The sequence below is a fragment of the Myxocyprinus asiaticus genome, chromosome 22, assembly GCF_019703515.2.
Source record: "Myxocyprinus asiaticus isolate MX2 ecotype Aquarium Trade chromosome 22, UBuf_Myxa_2, whole genome shotgun sequence".
Lineage (NCBI taxonomy): Eukaryota > Metazoa > Chordata > Actinopteri > Cypriniformes > Catostomidae > Myxocyprinus > Myxocyprinus asiaticus.
The window spans coordinates 1,937,579-1,957,574 of NC_059365.1; the positions used below are offsets into that span (position 1 = coordinate 1,937,579).

Below are 19,996 nucleotides of genomic sequence, written 5' to 3' on the forward strand. Positions count from 1 at the left end.
CTACGTTTAGGAGCGGGTTTGGTTATTAGCAATAATTAATAATTATCAAAGATAATTACTAATTATTAAAATCAATAGAACATTGATTTGAATCAAAGATAATCATCAATTGTTAACATCGATGAAACATTAATTAAAATTAACGCTAGCTTATTGATCATTCAAATTCAACAATCAAAGATAATTATAAAAAAAATCAATAGAATATTAATAAGGATTAATATCACCGGGGCACCACCCTGAAATCAGGGACTAATAACCAGATAGTAAAACAGTCTCAATATTAGATTGTTTTCTTAGGAAAATCGACATCTGAAGAATATCGATTTTCGGGAAAAAAACAATGCAAAACAAACCAAAAAACTTCTCTTTGAAATATAAACAAAGTTTATTTATGCAGTAATATCAATTAATAATTAAAACAATGCAGTCAATAAACTTCTGACTTACAACTACAAACTAAACAGTGACATGATTAGATATGGAAATCAAAATAATCCTATAACACATGAGGGTGTGTGTGTGTGTGAGCGAGTGTGTGTGTGTGTGTGTGTGTGTGTGTGTGAGTGTGTGTGTGTGTAAGGAGTGACACGCACAAAATGGCGTACGTGACTCTCGTGGAGAGTACGTCACGCGAGACTTCCGGCCAGAGAATATGGCCGCGAATGTGGGCGGAGAGAAGCCGGTGAATGGCGTCTGCCCGTTTACCGCGTGTATCCACTTGTACGATAACTTAGGGACAAAGCTGAGCTTTATCACGAAGCTATCTACTAGCCAAAAATGTGTGCGAGAATGTTTGTGAGGGGTCACATGTGTGTGGTTAGTACGAGAGAGAGAGAATAAAGTGACGGCACCAAAGCCGGTTTCGCGATCGTGGGAAAAAAAGCAGCTGTTAGTTTATCACTCAGAGACGCGGTGGATGGCTCGTAAACCGTCCCGCGGTCTTTGATTCTTTAATGGATAAACTCAGTGTGCCGGTCTCACTCGCGATGGCAGAAATGCACAACAGTCCAACGTGGTTGGACTACTAAACAGCAAATCTCATTCGTGATGATTAATACCCTGAGTATTAGCCACAATGAGCGTAATCGGTGGTCCGTAAACTGTACAAGCAATAACCTTGATACACAAGAATAACACACTATAATATTCTATCTCTGCCCAGACGTAAACCTCTTACTTGAATCGCATGAGGACGCAGACGAATGTGTGTTCATCCATCCTTTAACTCCAACTCGGTTCCTCGCTCTGTCGTCAGGCGGTACGGCTGTTGATTCTCGGCGGGCTGCCGGAGAAATCAGCGACGTCGACTTGATTGAAGATGGAAGAGAAATCTTTAATCTCTTCACTTCTGTAGGCAAAAGGATGAAGATGCGGATTGCTCAGCGGTCTCCTTCGGATCCGTTAGAGTGTTCGGTGGAACACAGAGTAATCTCAACTCGTCCAGCGAGATGGAGATTGTATGGCCACAGTTTCAAGTCGGACGTTACTTCCTTGTGCCACGAGGGTACACCTGAGAGCAGCGATGAGCTGCGTCTACACACGGCAAGCAAAGTTGCTGGAAGCAAATCCCGGACGCATTTCAGAGGTATTTCTACTCCTGATGATGTCATGGTTGAGGGGCGTTCTGTCGTGTGCCTCATCCAATAGGAGTTGAGAGTTTGATCCTTTAGTGAGCAAGGCTTCATGGGATTTGTAGTCTGTTTTGATTAATAGTCAAGTTATCATTAATAGTCAATTCCTCTATGGAAAAAATCAATGGGATTTAGTTACTTCTGGAACCGGACTGTTATGCTGTATTAATAAACATCTTCAAATGTTTCATTCAGTTGGCCAGAGATTTTCCCCAGAGTTTTCATCTAGGGGAGTATAACTCTCTGAAATTCCCTCAGTGAGAGATAAATTAATGCACAGGAGGATTTAATGAGGAGTTCCTTCTGTCTGAGAGAGTCCAGCGATCAACTCCGCTCCAGAGAGACGAACAGATTTCTTGTCTGTCTGGCATTGAGTTATCTCTCTCTCTTCCTCACTAGAAAATGCTGATTCTGATCTCTTCTAGAGAGAGAGAGAGAGACAGTCAGAGGGACGGTTCATACTGTATGGTTGAAGTGCATGTCATCAGTAATTAGTGTTGCGTGAAACGAGTTGTCAGCCGGCCATCAAACATTCCCCAAGAAAAAGAGAGCGGGAAAAGAGGGATTAGAGGAGTAAAATGGAGAGAAATGGAGAATGAAGGTGCAGAAAAATAAGTAGTGATATATGATCAGTCAAGCTCCTCATCCAGTGGGGAGTTTATTATGCTGCTTAGTACTTCTCTGTGTGTGTGTGTGTGTGTATATGTGTGTGTATGCTACTTTGAATATCTGGGCAAGAGACAATTTATCTCCTGCTGCGTGCAAATATGGCAGCACTTTTTCATTTGTAGGAGGAAATATTGTGAGTAAAGATGGCAGAAATCCACTTAGCTAAGATAATGTGGAGACAAACACTTACACACTTAAGCCAGGACGGACGTTTTGACAGTGGCTTTGTTTACATATACACCAATACTCTGATTATTGCAATAATCAGAGTATGAGGAATAATTAGATTAAGATGTTTACATGATTTGGGCCAACCGCTTCAATCCCGTTTACATGCTACTTGCCATTACTCTGGTTATTTGCTGAGCTATGTGATATAAATGAATATTTATTACAAAAAACAACTTGTTGCAAATATGTCTCTTTAAATACAGCTTGGCGTAAGGAAAATTTGTCAGTCAGTTTGTGAGTCTTTTTGAATGATTTATTAAAAGAACCACTTCATAAGAGTCATTTTCGTCTGCAATGGATGCGCTGTCTGTTTTGATTCACTAAAAAGAATCGGTTCATAAGAGTCATTTTCATCTGCACTGGATGCGCTGTCTGTTTTGAGTCACTAAAAAGAATCGGTTCATAAGAGTCATTTTTGACTACTTTGGATGCGCTGTCTGTTCTGATTCACTAAAAAGAATCGGTTCATAAGAGTAATTTTCGTCTACACTGGATGCGCTGTCTGTTCTGATTCACTAAAAAGAATCGGTTCATAAGAGTAATTTTCGACTACACTGGATGCGCTGTCTATTTTGATTCACTAAAAAGAATCAGTTCATAAGAGTCATTTTCAGCTGCACTGGATGCGCTGTCTGTTTTGATTCTCTAAAAAGAATTGGTTCATAAGAGTCATTTTTGTCTGCACTGGATGTGCTGTCTTTTTTGATTCACTAAAAAGAATCGGTTCATAAGAGTCATTTTTGTCTGCACTGGATGCACTGTCTGTTTTTGATTCACTAAAAAGAATCGGTTCATAAGAGTCATTTGTGTGTGAATCGGAATACACGTAATGGATGTTGTTGTGTTTCGCCCGTGAGCACAAATGTAAAAAACTTCAAAAAAATTTCAAAGACGTGTTTCCTTCCCATTATTTTGCGGCATATGGTCTTTTTATCTCCCCAACATTCAATTCAGACTGCAAACGGACATTTACAACCGGGGAAAATCTGTTTTCTTTTGCCATGGCGGGGCTGTAGATGGGGAGCACCACTGCTGGAAAACGGTGCGTAGAACTGCCATTTCACATGAAGCGAGAAGTAAGTGCAGTTTCTTCTTTTTCGTGATGTTTTTGAACCTGTGCTTGAGTGGAACATGATCCGTCTGCAGCACTGATGCTGGCGCCACTTTGGTCAGAGTGGAAGAAATGCAATTAAAGCGTTTACATGCCAGTATAAAGCGATTAAAATAAGAGTACTTCATATATCTGACTGCGATTATCATTACTCCGATTATGAGCATAATCGCAGTATCATAATTGCAATATTCTGTTTACATGAGTTACAGTTTAATCGCAGTATTGCCTTGATCGCATTATGAGGGTGCATGTAAACGTAGCCACTGTTCATCATTGAGTCTGTGTCATGTATTTGGCGCCATCTCCTGGTGGTCATATGTAACATTGTACTAAATGTGGAGTATCTAATGATCTATGCATTCGATTACCTTTTGTGTGGACTCGTTTGAAAGATAATCACCTCCTCTAAGTAATGATATGTGATGAGTTTATGTTCTGTTTATTTTTAGCGTCAAAGACATATACTTAGCTATTACTCGCTATAATTTTTTCTGTGAGTAAAACAAATGGGCTGGTTGTATTCTACACTTTGAGAGCTTTCCAACAACATATGACACATGACTATTCAACTAATTAGCTATTTCAACTGACGTCCGGTCATAAGTGTGTTTTTCTTCTATTTTACGAAAGATTCAAACAGGACTCATCCAATCAGAATTTACAGGAGGAACCAACTGTTTTATAATATCTGTTTTGAGTCTTTTGTTTTTAACTCAAGTGTTACACAAAGCTATTTAGTTTCAGCTTGTCCACAGTCTCTCTGTGTCTATCTGATATTTACTCTCTTGTTTACACAACACAAACTAACAAATAACAAGTGAACAACTCCACATAAAGCCAGAACTCATGTGGTGATTGAAGACTTTCACAATCATAAACTCACACACTGAGAAAATGACACTGTACGGAGTAGTTACCCAGTTTCTTTCTCTCTATATCTGTTTAACTAGCACTCATGGTCACTCATAAGGTTAGTCACACTCGCAGTGTTTCCTGCAGTGGCACCATGACAAAATAAATACATTTTAGTTGAGTTGTGTGCTTGCAGAACTGAATGTGACTGAATGAGACAGAAAGACTGACCACTGTAAAATAATGCAAGTTTATATTTGTTCGTTTATATTTTTAGGAAATAACTAGAGTGTCTTTGTGCCACTGGAAACAGATTTCTGGCTCATTTGTTATGAACAGATATTAGCATCTTGATAACCAATAGAGACGCTCTAACGTGCATGCATTTGTGAATTTATGGAGATGCTTGCATGGGAATTATGTGTGTGTGTGAATTGCATTTAAATCTTGAAATGATTCATTTATTTATCGTAATGTGTATGGGCTCATAAATATAGATTGCGACTTAATGAATCACCCTCCTCTCTTCATTTATGAATTATGAATCTCACAGATACTTCAGACGAGTGAGAATGAATTTTTCTTTCAAAGTCTCGTTAGGTCCAGCATCTTTTCTTTTTTACTCTCTTTGTCCGTCTCTCTCTCTTGTTCTTTTACTGTTGGAAGAATGAAGATGTTTTATGTTCTTCTTCTCATGTTCAAAGGTCACTTTATGTTCTGGTGGATATTAGAAGCAGCAGTGAGAGCACACAAGAGCCATTTCTCTGCTATAAGCCTGAACATGAGTGCAGCTTAACCATCCTGCAGGGACAGCCAAAGATCAGACACTCTGCAGACTCTGGCTCTGTCCGTATTGGAGGACTCTGCAAGATTTCTGCTCATTTTAAATCCGTGTGACTCTTTGGACAGAATGTAGGCCTAGAGTGTGTTTGGTGCGGTTCTGGGGAATGTCGGGTCAGCTGGATGCAGATTGATTATAGACTGACCTTTCAGAGCTCTGAAGAGGCTTGTGGAGTTTGTTTTAATGCATCTTTCTGTGCCGTAAGCAGTCTAGATCACAAGTGTGGGACATCCATATTACAGCAGAGAGAGAGAGAGAGAGAGAGAGAGAGAGAGAGAGAGAGAGAGAGGGAAAGTGTTTATGATCCTAATAAGACATTTAATGGGACATTGTTCTTTTTTTTGTTACTACTGGGGATAACACATTAAAGAAAACAGACTGAAGCTAATAGAAAGCTAACACTCCGCTGTATAACACCATCCAACATTGACTGAATTTCCAATGGATTTGAGAATTGAGGATTTAGTTTAGTTGACTCAAGGATAGGGATGCACAATGCAATTTTTTACTGACCAAGTATGAGTAATGATGTTTTCTATTTTGTAATCATGATAGTGTACCTTTTTTAGTAAAAATATATATAACCTTGTGCGACCCCGCATACACATGTGTGGACATTGTATTTTGGATTCACTATACGCAATGCATAATTTAAATTCATTTAAACTGACTTATCTCAGTTCAGGACAGTCTGTGCTGTCAGTAAAGGTTTCAAGTTTTAAAGTCTTGTGACAAAACAACATGGCGCTGACCACAGCGATGTTTGTGTTTTGGAGAAATGTCAACAAAACTACATCTGGTAAGAAACCTAAGTAAGTTTTTACATTGAAACCTGTTTGAGTCAAAAGATTAGAGTCTCTAGTTTCATCAGATATACCATTTTTAAAATTCTAGCGATTTATCGTGAAACACCACGCTGCTAAACACAGTGTACACTAATGTGTACAGTAGCACAGGGTTTACAGTGCATCCGGAAAGTACTCACAACGCTTCACTTTTTCCACATTTTGTTATGTTACAGGCTTATTCCAAAATTGATTAAATTCATTATTTTCCTCAAAATTCTACAAACAATACCCCATAATGACAACATGAAAGAAGTTTGTTTGAAATCTTTGCAAATTTATAAACAAATATATAAAAACACCACATGTACATAAGTATTCACAGCCTTTGCTCAATACTTTGTTGAAGCACCTTTGGCACCAATTACAGCCTCAAGTCTTTTTGAGTATGATGCTACAAGCTTGGCACACCTATTTTTGTTTCTCCCATTCTCCCATTCTTCTTTGCAGGACCTCTCAAGTTCCATCAGGTTGGATGGGGAGCGTCGGTGCACAGCCATTTTCAGATCTCTCCAGAGATGTTCAATCGGGTTCAAGTCTGGGCTCTGGCTGGGCCACTCAAGGACATTCACAGAGTTGTCCCGGAGCCACTCCTTTGTTATCTTGGCTGTGTGCTTAGGGTCGTTGTCCTGTTGGAAGATGAACCTTCGCCCCAGTCTGAGGTCCAGAGCGCTCTGGAGCAGGTTTTCATCAAGGATGTCTCTGTACATTGCTGCATTCATCTTTCCCTCGATCCTGACTAGTCTCCCAGTTCCTGCCACTGAAAAATATCCCCACAGCATGATGCTGCCACCACCATGCTTCACTGTAGGGATGGTATTGGCCAGGTGATGAGCGGTGCCTGGTTTCCTCCAGACATGATGCTTGCCATTCAGGCCAAAGAGTTCAATCTTTGTTTCTCATGGTCTGAGAGTCCTTCAGGTGCCTTTTGGCAAACTCCAGGCGGGCTGTCATGTGCCTTTTACTGAGGAGTGGCTTCCGTCTGGCCACTCTACCATACAGGCCTGATTGGTGGAGTGCTGCAGAGATGGTTGTTCTTCTGGAAGGTTCTCCTCTCTCCACAGAGAAATGCTGGAGCTCTGTCAGAGTGACCATCGGGTTCTTGGTCACCTCCCTGACTAAGGCCCTTCTCCCCCGATCGCTCAGTTTGGCCGGGCGGCCAGCTCTAGGAAGAGTCCTGGTGGTTCCAAACTTCTTTCATTTATGGATGATGGAGGCCACTGTGCTCATTGGGACCTTCAGTGCTGCAGAAATTTTTCTGTATCCGTCCCCAGATCTGTGCCTCGATACAATCCTGTCTCGGAGGTCTACAGACAATTCCTTGGACTTCATGGCTTGGTTTGTGCTCTGACATGCACTGTTAACTGTGGGACCTTATATAGACAGGTGTGTGCCTTCCCAAATCATGTCCAATCAGCTGAATTTACCACAGGTGGACTCCAATCAAGTTGTAGAAACATCTCAAGGATGATCAGTGGAAACAGGATGCACCTGAGCTCAATTTTGAGTGTCATGGCAAAGGCTGTGAATACTTATGTACATGTGATTTTTTTTTTTTTTTTATAAATTTGCAAAGATTTCAAACAAACTTCTTTCACGTTGTCATTATGGGGTATTGTTTGTAGAATTTCGAGGAAAATAATGAATTTAATCCATTTTGGAATAAGGCTGTAACATAACAAAATATGGAAAAAGTGAAGCGCTGTGAATACTTTCCGGATGCACTGTATATTAGAAATCCTATTTACTGTGTATTTTCACATTGAGAAAATGTTTTGTTTTCAGAGGCTTTATATGGAGTTAGGATGAAAATAAGGTGCATTTCAAACTGTTCTGAGACCAGTGTAGACAGACAGCACACTGGAGGTTAAGTCATTCACTAAATAGGGAGCAAGGGAGCATCCTATATCTCTCTATGCAGATAAGTACATTCACTCCTAAAATCTGATCAGAGTTTCAGGCTGCAGATGATGTTTGGATCACTCAACATGTTTGACAGACATGTGACAATGATAATCAGTACATAGATTCAGAATTTATAATGTATCATTTTATTTTAACATGGTTGACAGTGATTGGATGATGCTGGACATTACTTTGAATCAGAATTAATTATGATAATTTCTGATGTAATGCCTGTAACGTCTCAAAAACATGAATAACCAAAACTACTGGAAACACGATAAATCATTTGATAAAAAAAAAAAAAGAAAAAAAAAAGTATGACTTTCTATAGCTTGGTATTATTTAAAATTTTACAACTTAGTCCCACTGTCCACATATGTGGACATCATTTTTAACTATTAAAATATATGGTCTAAAAAAATTTTTTTTTCATGTTTATTAGGTGCTAATAGTTACAAATCAAAAAGGGAAATGGAAAATGCACACAGCAGTCAAGCTGCATTTTAATATACTGAAATGCAATATATCCTGAAATTAATGTGCTATAATTTTTCCAGCTGTATCCTGCAGCTTTACTGTAAATTCACTACAGAAACAGTGAAAAATCTCTTCTGGTTGATAGTAATGTGTAGCGTGTGTGTATAATGTAGTTTTGCTCGTGGTAGGTGAATGGCCTCATGGGAGCTGATGCTGTTTGTGAAAACAGCTCCTCTGGGAGCACTGTGGCCTGTTTTGGAAATCAAATCCATAAGGAATATCCTGGGTATGTTTGGCACAGTTGCTCTTGGATTTTATGTTGTCATAGTGCAGCTTCTGAACTCTCAGTGGATCTGAGCGGACAAGAACTACATGGGCATCACTCTCTCAAGTCCCTTTGTGACATGTTACCTGTTCTAAACACCACATGTTTTGGGTGGCCAAGTGAAAAGATACACAGTTTAGTGTCGAGGATATCAGAGACCTTTTATGTTAGTCATCGGTGAGAGATTGTTGCTCTTACAACCAACCAAGCGTGATCTGATAAAGCGACCAACCAGAAAAGCTCTTCCATGTTAAAGTTTTTGTCCTAACCAGCTGCGGCAAGTGACAGGATATTGTGGTTACTATTTCTGTGAAATCGCACTGGTTAGGCCCCACCCATATTGAAATCTCATTGGTCAAGAATCCGGTTCCATATAACTATTAAACATCACATATGTTCTTATTGGGCATGCCAAATTGGGGAGAAATCCCCCCCCCCCCCAAAAAAGTGTTAACTGAATTTAACTTTTCAGTTTAATCTAAATGTTTCTCCTCAGGTTTATGCATTTAACATTACTCAGTTATTGTGCAGAAAAAAGATACGTTGTCAACACTACAAAGTAGGCTTAATATTTTCCAGGTAATTAGGGATGCACCGAAATGACCACTTTTGGCAATACAATACTGATTTTAATAATAACCATAGCCCGAAACTGATATTTTGCCACTTACTAAGCTTATTTTGTCATCAGGTCATCATTTTGTTTTGCTTAGAAATTATGTTTTTTTTTGGGGGGGGGGATTTTTCCCCTTTTTCTCCCAATTTGGAATGCCCAATTCCCAATGCGCTCTAAGTCCTCGTGGTCGCATAGTGATTCGCCTCAGTCCGGGTGGTGGAGGACGAATCCCAGTTGCCTCTGCATCTGAGACAGTCAACCCGCGCATCTTATCACATGGCTTGTTGAGCGCGTTGCCATGGAGACATAGCGCGTGTGGAGGCTTCACGCCATCCACCGCGGCAACCACGCTCAATTCACAACGCGCCCCACTGAGAACAAACCACATTAGCGACCACGAGGAGGTTACCCCATGTGACTCTACCCTCCCTAGCAACCGGGCCAATTTGGTTGTTTACGAGACCTGGCTGGAGTCACTCAGCACACCCTGGGATTCGAACTAACGAACTAGCGAACTCCAGGGGTGGTAGCCAGCGTATTTTACCACTGAGCTACCCAGGCCCCCCAGAAATTATGCTTTAAAAATTTACATAGAGGTACAATAGCTATTTTATTGTTCTAACTAGTGGTCGACCAATATGTTTTTTTTAATGGCCGATGCAGATATCCAGACAGCAGGGTGGCCGATAGGCCGATACAATGCCAATATATCACACAATTGAATATAGTAAATAACAAACATAAAATTGCTAAAATAAATTAAGCACTATATTTACTCAATTTCACACAAAACTAAAAAAACAGTATTGTATTTTAAATGATAGATAGCAGTTTCTTCAGATTTCGGTTTAGTAATTTATTTGCACATGAAGAAATTTGTTAATATATAAGAAAGAAGGAAATAACAGTACACACAGTTGTCCAGCAACCATGGATGGCATGTCCATGATAGCAATCGCATTTACTCAAAAAATACAGAATCAAACCAATTGTACATACAGTGCATAGTGAATAAGACATTTACTTATAGCACACGTGAAGCGCTTTTACTTTGGGCTGCATCTGAAAATGTAGGCAGCTGACTTGCTACCTAATCAGTTAATGGCTTAACTGACAGCTGTTTTGAATGAATGGAACTCTTATGGAAACTGATCTACGAACAGTTTGAAAAGCACCTTATTTTCATCCTACCTCCGTATACAGCCTCCAGAAGCAGCATTTTCCGGTTTCGGACACAGCCTTGAAATTTCACTCACACGCTCATGCGGATCCATCGCAGAGCAGCAATCTCTTGACAGTTTAAACGGCCTGGATCGCCTGCTTGGATTGTCATGGACTGACCATCATGATTTGTGAATGAGAGGAAATTTTGATCCTGAAGTTTTTGATTCTGGCTAATAGAACACGCGCTTCAGAGGAAGATATTGGATGAGCGCTTGACGGGAAGAAAACGCTGGATTTTCATGAGATTCATGAATTACATCTGTTTAAACTAGATATTTGCATATTTGCAAATAGTATATAATAGAAGTTTTATTGATATTTGCCTTTTATCAGTAGAAAAGTTACAGGGAACTGTTGAGGAGAGACTGATTGAATACGTGCTTCAAAGGAAGATTTATGAGCGCTCCACAGGATACTGGATCTGCTGAAGTTTTGTGAGGTTGGTTTATTACATCTGTTTAAACGAGATATGTGCATATTTGCAGACGGTATGTTATATTAGTTTTATTGATATTTGACTTTTTATCATTAGACAAGACCGTTAAATGTTACAGGGAACTGTTGAGGAGAGAGAGGGAGAATGAAACAGGCGAGCACATTAACATTATGAGCTCAAACGCATCTGTCGTGGGTCTGATATGCAGACCGTTTAACTGACACTGTGTTGCACACAGGTCTATGTAGTTACAAGATGGCACGTAACAACAAAACGAACCGTGACTGGTCGTTTACATGTCTCAGTCGCTTCACATTCAAGCAGGTGATATTCGGCACCCTCAAGAAAAAAAAAATGGCCAAACGGGAAAATTTATCGGCCGATGCTGATAATTAAAAAAGTCAGAATATTGGCCAATTTATGGGCCTCGCGATATATCAGTCAACACTAGTTCTAACAGTACATAATTTCTATTGAGCATGGATTGGATCTGTTGAACACATGACAGGCCAAAATTTTAAAGAGAGCCACAATGAAAGATAAAAAAAATTTCAGTTCAAAACAATAAAACGCACATTTTACATGTTTGTAATGTATATAATAGAACATCACAAATTCATATCATGCATATGTTGGGCAATTCTATAGAAATGTCAACCACATCATGGAAAAATAAAAAATTACCAAAGGAACAATACATGCCTTTTAAGGTTTATTGTGGTTTAATGGATAATGGAAAATGCCGTCCAGACCGCTAGAGGGCGCCGCTTGTTTACACAATGCTGAATGAAGCGCTGATTGCAGTCTGCAGCCTTTCAAGCTTTCGTGATCGTGCAAGACTATATTGTGATTTCAATCTTAACTCAATCAATCGTGTAGCCTTAATGGATACCATACCAATGTCTCAGAAGTCAAAGTTTGCTGGTTTCAAAGCGTTTGGATGGTTTTACCTCATCATGTATAGGTAAGTGCCACTTTCGCAACTGTCACGTCTGTAACGATGGTTTTTCCTCATTAATGTGAGAACGAGAATGATTATAAATTAAATATTACATGTTCTTAGGAGTGCCAATCCTTCTACATTCTGTGGCTATCATTATTTCTGGATTGTGCATTTGAATTAAAAGTTTTTACAAAGTGTGTTGATAATTAATTCTAAATGAACCATCGGTTTACATATCAGAGGTTTCATGCTTAAAATGATTTGCTGATGGTTTTAATTTGGTCAATAATTGGCCAATAAATATTGGCGGCCGATACAACGGTGCATCAATAATTATGAATTATTATATTCGACATGCTTTACTTTTTCGGATTTCATTTATTTTGGTTGGTATTACTTTATACTGCACACAGAAAAATGATAAAAAATTTAACACAACTTAATAAATTCACATGATTAATTCTAAATAAACCAACATTTTTTCATATTGCCATTTTGAAAAACGCCGATATGAAAAACCAATAGTTTACACAAGCGGTTTCTATCAATTGTTTTATATTGGTCAATAATTTTCAGATAAATACGGTGTATTCCTACAGATAATAAAAAGGATGTGCGATACATCAGTGCAGATAATGTTTTAATAATTTATTTTGCCGCTACTACAATAACAGTAGAAAAGCAAATAATTAAAATTGTCTTTATATCACACTAAATTTTTTTCTTAATTTTTCTCTGGTCTTTATACACAAAAATATATAGCGACCTTTATATATTTTAGGAAGGGGTTCCTCAAGGTCCCTCGATTGTCATATTTGGGGGTCCTTGGGAACAAAAAGTTTAAAAAACCCTGCCTTAGTGCTTGAAACAGGAATCTTGGGGTGTGGTTCATGTGAACCAATTCACATTTCGGCAAGCAACTTGCATTCTTCACATCTCTTGCAATGCATCCATGGCAGATAGAATCTGTTCCTGGTATAAAACCAAAGAGACAAAAACATGAGTTGCAGTGAAGCAAACATTTTCCTTTTTTGGTGTCTTGTCCTCCTGAGTCGTCACCTAGCTACAGTGGTAAACAGCTGCCGCTGGTATTTAAGGTGGTACTCATGTTGCTTATACAAATGTATCGTGGTTCAGAGCCCAAAAATACAATGTGAAAAGAGCCCTGCAGGGGAAGAGGTGGGTGAACTGAACTCGGATTTGGACCAAGCAATCAAAAACACCCTTAGAGGACAGGAAAACTGGAGGTGTCCTCCTCATCAGATGAGAGCAGAACATCCATCACTGATTAACCTCATTCTCACCCCACACCAGGGGTCATGATGGTGGGCTGAATCCACTGGACTAATGAGAGCCTTCACTGACCATAGAGAGTTATTGTTATTGATTACTGTAGCTCTGATCCAGAACAGATGATGAACACATCGTTTGAAAAGCATCTGTCTCTTTCTGCAACACTGACTGGATTCCATTGTTTGATTTATCACACTGACTGTCCAATGGCTCTAGGATGTAAAGGTCATAGGCCATAGGTGACCTATACAGTTGGCACTAAAACAAAAGAAACAAAAATCCACACCTAGATAGCAAAATTATTTTGGCCCCAATCTGGTTTCATTCCGCCTGGGAGTTTGAGCCATATACCACATAGAATTATGTCCAAAAAAGCCACTTAATGAATGCAGGCTGTATCCACCCCAGAAAGAGGCAAAAAATCAGCCACACTTATCCTGTCCCCCCTGCATGCAGGCGTAATTGGACCTAAACTGTGCCAGAATCCCCAGACATCAGCCAGAAAACAGCCAAACAATTTGCCGCTTCCGCAACAGAACTCGGCCACACCTTATCCTACATCCCCGGAAAGCAGCCGTAATTGAACCACAGTTATACCAAAATCCTTAGATGTCAGCCAGATAACAGCTTTAACATTACCAAGCCCCATGTGTAATGAAATATTTTCATATTTGATCAAATAAGTGGCAAGAAAGCAAAGGTGTATTAGGTTGAAGTCATTCAAACTCATTTTTTAACCACTCCACATATTTAATATTAACAAACTATAGTTTTGGCAAGTCGTTTAGGACATCTACTTTGTGTTTGACACGAGTAATTTTTCCAACAATTGTTTACAGACAGATTGTTTCACTTTTAATTGACTATATCACAATTCCAGTGGGTCAGAAGTTTACATACATTAAGTTAACTGTGCCTTTAAGCAGCTTGGAAAATTCCAGAAAATGATGTCAAGCCTTTAAACAATTAGCCAATTAGCTTCTGATTGGAGGTGAACCTGTGGATGTGTTTTAAGGCTTACCTTCAAACTCAGTGCCTCTTTGCTTGACATCATGGGAAAATAAAAAGAAATCAGCCAAGACCTCAGAAAAAACATTGTGGACCTCCAGGCTTTGTCTGGTTCATCCTTGGGAGCAATTTCCAAATGCCTGAAGGTATCACGTTCATCTGTACAAACAATAGTACGCAAGTATAAACACCATGGGACCACGCAGCCATCATACCGCTCAGGAAGGAGATGCATTCTGTCTTCTAGAGATGAACATAGTTTGGTGCGAAAAGTGCAAATCAATTCCAGAACAACAGCAAAGGACCTTGTGAAGATGTTGGAGGAAACAGGTATCTATATCCACAGTAAAACGAGCCCTATATTGACATAACCTGAAAGGCTGCTCAGCAAGGAAGAAGCCACTGCTCCAAAACCGCCATAAAAAAGCCAGACTACAGTTTGCAAGCGCACATGGGGACAAAGATCTTACTTTTTGGAGAAATTCCCCTGGTGTGATGAAAATTATTTTTTTTGGCCATAATGACCATCATTGTGTTTGGAGGTAAAAGGGTGAGGCTTGCAAGCCGAAGAACACCATCCCAACCGTGAAGCATGGGGGTGGCAGCATCATGTTGTGGGGGTGCTTTGTTGCAGGAGGGACTGGTGCACTTCACAAAATAGATGGCATCATGAGGAAGGAAAATTATGTGGATATATTGAAGCAACATCTCAAGACATCAGCCAGGAAGTTAAGGCTCGGTCGCAAATGTGTCTTCCAAATGGACAATGACCCCAAGCATACCTCCAAAGTTGTGGCAAAATGGCTTAAGGACAACAAAGTCAAGGTATTGGAGTGGCCATCACAAAGCCCTGACCTCAATCCAATAGAAAATTTGTGGGCAGAACTGAAAAAGCATGTGTGAGCAAGGAGGCCTATAAACCTGACTCAGTTACACCAGTTCTGTCTGGAGGAATGGGCCAAAATTCCAGCAACTTATTGTGAGAAGCTTGTGGAAGGCTCCCCAAAACGTTTGACCCAAGTTAAACAATTTAAAGGCAATGCTACCAAATACTAACAAAGTGTATGTAAACTTCTGACCCACTGGGAATGTGATGAAAGAAATAAAAGCTGAAATAAATCATTCTATCTACTATTATTCTGACATTTCACATTCTTAAAATAAAGTAGTGATCCTAACTGACCTAAGACAGGGAATGTTTTCTATGATTAAATGTCAGGAATTGTGAAAAACTGAGTTTAAATGTATTTGGCTAAGGTGTATGTAAACTTCTGACTTCAACTGTATATATATTATTCAGGTTAATTAAAACACAAATATATCATACATTTGCCAACACAATGGCAGCCCTCATGAAAAAAAAATACATATACTCTAAAATCTTTACATAAGTGTGAAAATATGTAAAGGATAAAAAAGCAGCAGAAAACAGTATAACAAAAAATGTTCAACATGTAAAAATATCAATTTCTAAAATAAATACAATTATAAAATATACAAATGTAAAATATGTAATGGATACATTAATATTATAAAAGGAAGCAATAATGATACAAATAACAAATAATGATACCGTACTCATGCCACAATTCAGCCGACGGCATGTCTTTTTCTTCATTTGGTAAACCAGACTCAGCCCAGATCTCAGCCGATTTTGGTTGACCAGACTCAAGCCAATGTTCAGCCAAATTAATGTCTGTCTTTGCTTTTTTCTTTTGGTTGACCAGACTCACACCAGACTTCAGCCAAATGCTATTTCACACAAAGGTGTTAAAATTTCACTGCCAGAACCAAACCAGAAGTGCCAAAATTAAGCCAGATTTGGCTCAAGTACTGTTTCAATCTGTGCAGTGTTTAGCCCTTTTGGGTAAATCAACCTACTCAAAATTACACACTTTGCCTTTAAATATCTTGGAGTACTATAGAATACATTCCATATCAAACAGAGCTGCGATAAAATTTTGTTAAGAGGTCGCACTGGTACTACTGCAAGGTTGGCAAACTCTCTTTCTTTCTCTCTGATTATGTGCTGCTGTTTACTGTTGCATATAATAAAAACATCAGATGGCAAATGCTCCCAAAGCGGAATGAAACAGTGCTACCCAGATCAATAATCAGCACAGCCCAACAGACTGCAAATAAACAGCCCTGTAAGGGCCACTGAGAAGGGTGAGATGGAACCCACATTATACATACATTTTTGCATATATACAGTGACATTTATTTGTTTTCACATATCCCAGCTAGGCTGGGGTCAGAGTGCAGGGTCAGCCATGATATGGAGCCCCTGGAGCAGATAGGGTCAAGGGCCTTGCTCAAGGGCCCAACAGTGGCATCTTGGTGGTGCTGGGGCTTGAACCCCTGACCTTCTGGTCAGTAACCCAGAGCCTTAACCGCTGAGCCACCACTACCCATTTAAATTTGGCTCAGAATTCTCTGTTGGTTCTCAGTTTAAACTTGTAAAATTATATTAAACGACCCAACATTCTAAACCGCCAAAGACAATGTGTCATGAACAGACATAAATTAGAGGTCTTTTCAGTCCGCACATCAACACCCTCACATTAATTTACAGTTGATCTACTAAAGTAACTCTAACTGTATTAACTACGTTATTTTAGCAGAAATGTATTCATACTAAATAATATTAATAAAGTTATATTTAAAATAAAATATTAGGGGAGTGAGGGTATCAGTATCAAAAGTAAGAGTGAGTGGCATAAATATTTGCGCAGCTTGAAGTGGTTCAATTCTGTGAATGAGTGAGCTGTTAACTAACCACACATAGGGCCCTATGATTTCTGTGATGCGGAAAACACAGACGGAATCACGGAATGTAGTCATAAAAACGAAATTAACCATAAGATGCGTAATATCACAGAATTTGACATATTTGGGATAAAATGTATGTATGAATGCACAAATAATCAAATTATGTTTCTTGTGTGTGTAGCAGATGACAGAGAGCACTCATTAAACTTGAAGCACACAGCCCATTAAATTGCAGCCTTTTGCAGTTAAATTAGCACATTATGCTATATAGCGAACTGCTTATCCGGACGTGTGAAGCTGTCGTCAAAACCATACAAACTGAAAGCACTTCATTCGGTTTTCCGGCAAAATAAAAGCTCAATTTAGCGAGACGTATGAAATGTAAGAAATTGCGACAGAAATATATTACTACTTAATAGGGCTGGGCTTTTTTTCAAACTTAAGGAAGATTCACAATAGGGCTGGGCGATTAATCACATTTTATTTTCAATTACGATTTTGTCTTCCAACGATTATGAAAACAAGATAAACGAGATAAAACAATTATTGTGCCGCATTCTGTTCCACAATGAAGCACCCCAGCATTATATCTTTAAAGCATCCTTTATTAAAGTTCAAATAATAAGGAAGCGGGTTATGAAAATAAACTCTGAAAATGGCATTTGTCTGTGCGGTCAGCACCACGACTATGAGTTGCGTGAAGTGACTGGGGAAAAAATTGAATCTTCTCCTGACTGATGCACACTCTCGCTATGGGATGCTCGTCACTCACACGTGTTTGCTGCAGCTAGATTATAACATGATTGCTTGCGACATAGTGAATCATAATATATGTGTCCACTGTGTGTATCTTATCATGAAGAAAATCGGTGAATGCTTATTGGATTCAGTCATTTTCAGGTGGTATGTACTTGTGTAATGAGGGAGGGTGTGGTGAAAGTGACTAACACCTTATATCAAGGTGTGCATAATTATTAGGCAGCTTCATTACCTCAGGTAAAATGGGCCAAAAAAGAGATTTAACTGACACTGAAAAGTCAAATATTGTAAAATGCCTTTCAGATGGATGCAACACTCTTGAAATAGCTAAACTATTGAGGCGTGACCACCGGACAATCAAACATTTTGTTATGAATAGTCAACTGGGGGCGCAAAAAACACATGGAGAAGAAAAGGCACAAATTAACTGCAAAAGACTTGAGAAGAATTAAACGTGAAGCTACCAGGAACCCATTATCCTCCAGTGCCACCATATTCCAGAACGGCAATCTACCTGGATTGTCCAGAAGTACAAGGTGTCAAGTGCTCAGAGACATGGCCAAGGTCAAGAAGGCTGAAACACGACCACCACTGAATATATTCACAAGTTGAAGCATCAAGATTGGGCAAAGAAATACTTGAAGACAGATTTTTCAAAGGTTTTATGGACAGATAAAATGAGAGTGACTCTTTATGGACCAGATGGATGGGCCCGTGGCTGGATCACTAATGGACACAGGGCACCACTTCGAGTCAGGTGCCAGCAAGGTTGAGGAGGGGTACTGGTATGGGCTGCTATCATTAAGGATGAGGTAGTTGGACCTTTATGAGTTCAAGATGGACTGAAACTCAACTCCCAAACCTACTGCCAGTTTCTGGAAAGTACTTTTTTCAAGCAGTGGTACAGGAAGAAGTCCTCAGCATTCAAGAAGGCCATGATCTTTATGCAGGACAGTGATCCATCACATGCATCCAAGTACTCCACTGCTTGGCTAGCCAGCAAGGGCCTCAAATATGCCCAAATAATGACTTGGCCCCTTCCTCACCTGACTTAAATACTACTGAGAACTTGTGGGCACTTATCAAACATGAGGGAAGACAGTACACCTCTTAGAACAGCATTTGGGAGGCTGTGGTTGCTGCTTCAGTGAAAGTTGATCGTGAACAGATCAAGAAACTGGAGTCGCGAGTTGGAATCCAGGGTGTGCTGAGTGACTCCAGCCAGGTCTCCTAAGCAACCAAATTGGCTCGGTTGCTAGGGAGGGTAGAGTCACATGGGGTAACCTCCTTGTGGTCATAGTTAGTGGTTCTCGCTCTTAATGGGACATGTGGTAAGATGTGCATGGATCACGGAGAGTAGCATGATGCTCTACATGCTGTGAGTCTCTGCGGTGTCAAGCACAATGAGTCATGTGATAAGATGCGTGGATTGACTGTCTCAGAAGCGGAGTCAACTGAGACTTGTCCTCCATCACCCGGATTGAGGTGAGTAAGCGCACCACCATGAGGACCTACTAAGTAGTGGAAATTGGGCAGAAAAAGGGGGATTAAAAAAAAAACTAAAAACAATAGCCTCCTCCCTTACCCAAGTTTACATTTCAAGTAAATACACTGTTAAAAAGACAAGTTTTTTTTTAAAGTTCAATAAATGCATGATGTTTCCAAATTCAATGAGTAATCGTGTCAAATAATCGTGATCTCAATATTGACCAAAATAATCGTGATTATGATTTTTGCCATAATTGAGCAGCCCTAATTTACGATTCACAATTCGATTTTTCTACTTTTAAATGTGCTCAAATAAAAAGTAACTCCAACATGATGCAAATAACATGTTTTTTATTAGAATGCAAGGCAACCTGGTTAGAGACATCAAAGCTCTTTTTTTAGGTTATAGGAAAAATGCACACCAAAAAACTGCACCACACAGGAAATTATAAACATAGTGCCGGTGTTAAATAAATTAAAATCTAATAAACCCAGATGTTGAGAAATAATAGTATAAAATAAGAAAACTGCAAAATACTTTTGTCAATGTAGGTATTAATTTAT

At 39.3% G+C, this 19,996-nt stretch overlaps 1 protein-coding gene across 1 annotated transcript in view; it reads left to right on the top strand.

The window, feature by feature from the left end:
* The window catches only part of spock1 (SPARC (osteonectin), cwcv and kazal like domains proteoglycan 1), a 243,463-nt gene that overhangs the window by 21,705 nt on the left and 201,762 nt on the right, over window positions 1-19,996 (top strand). The window lies entirely within an intron of this gene.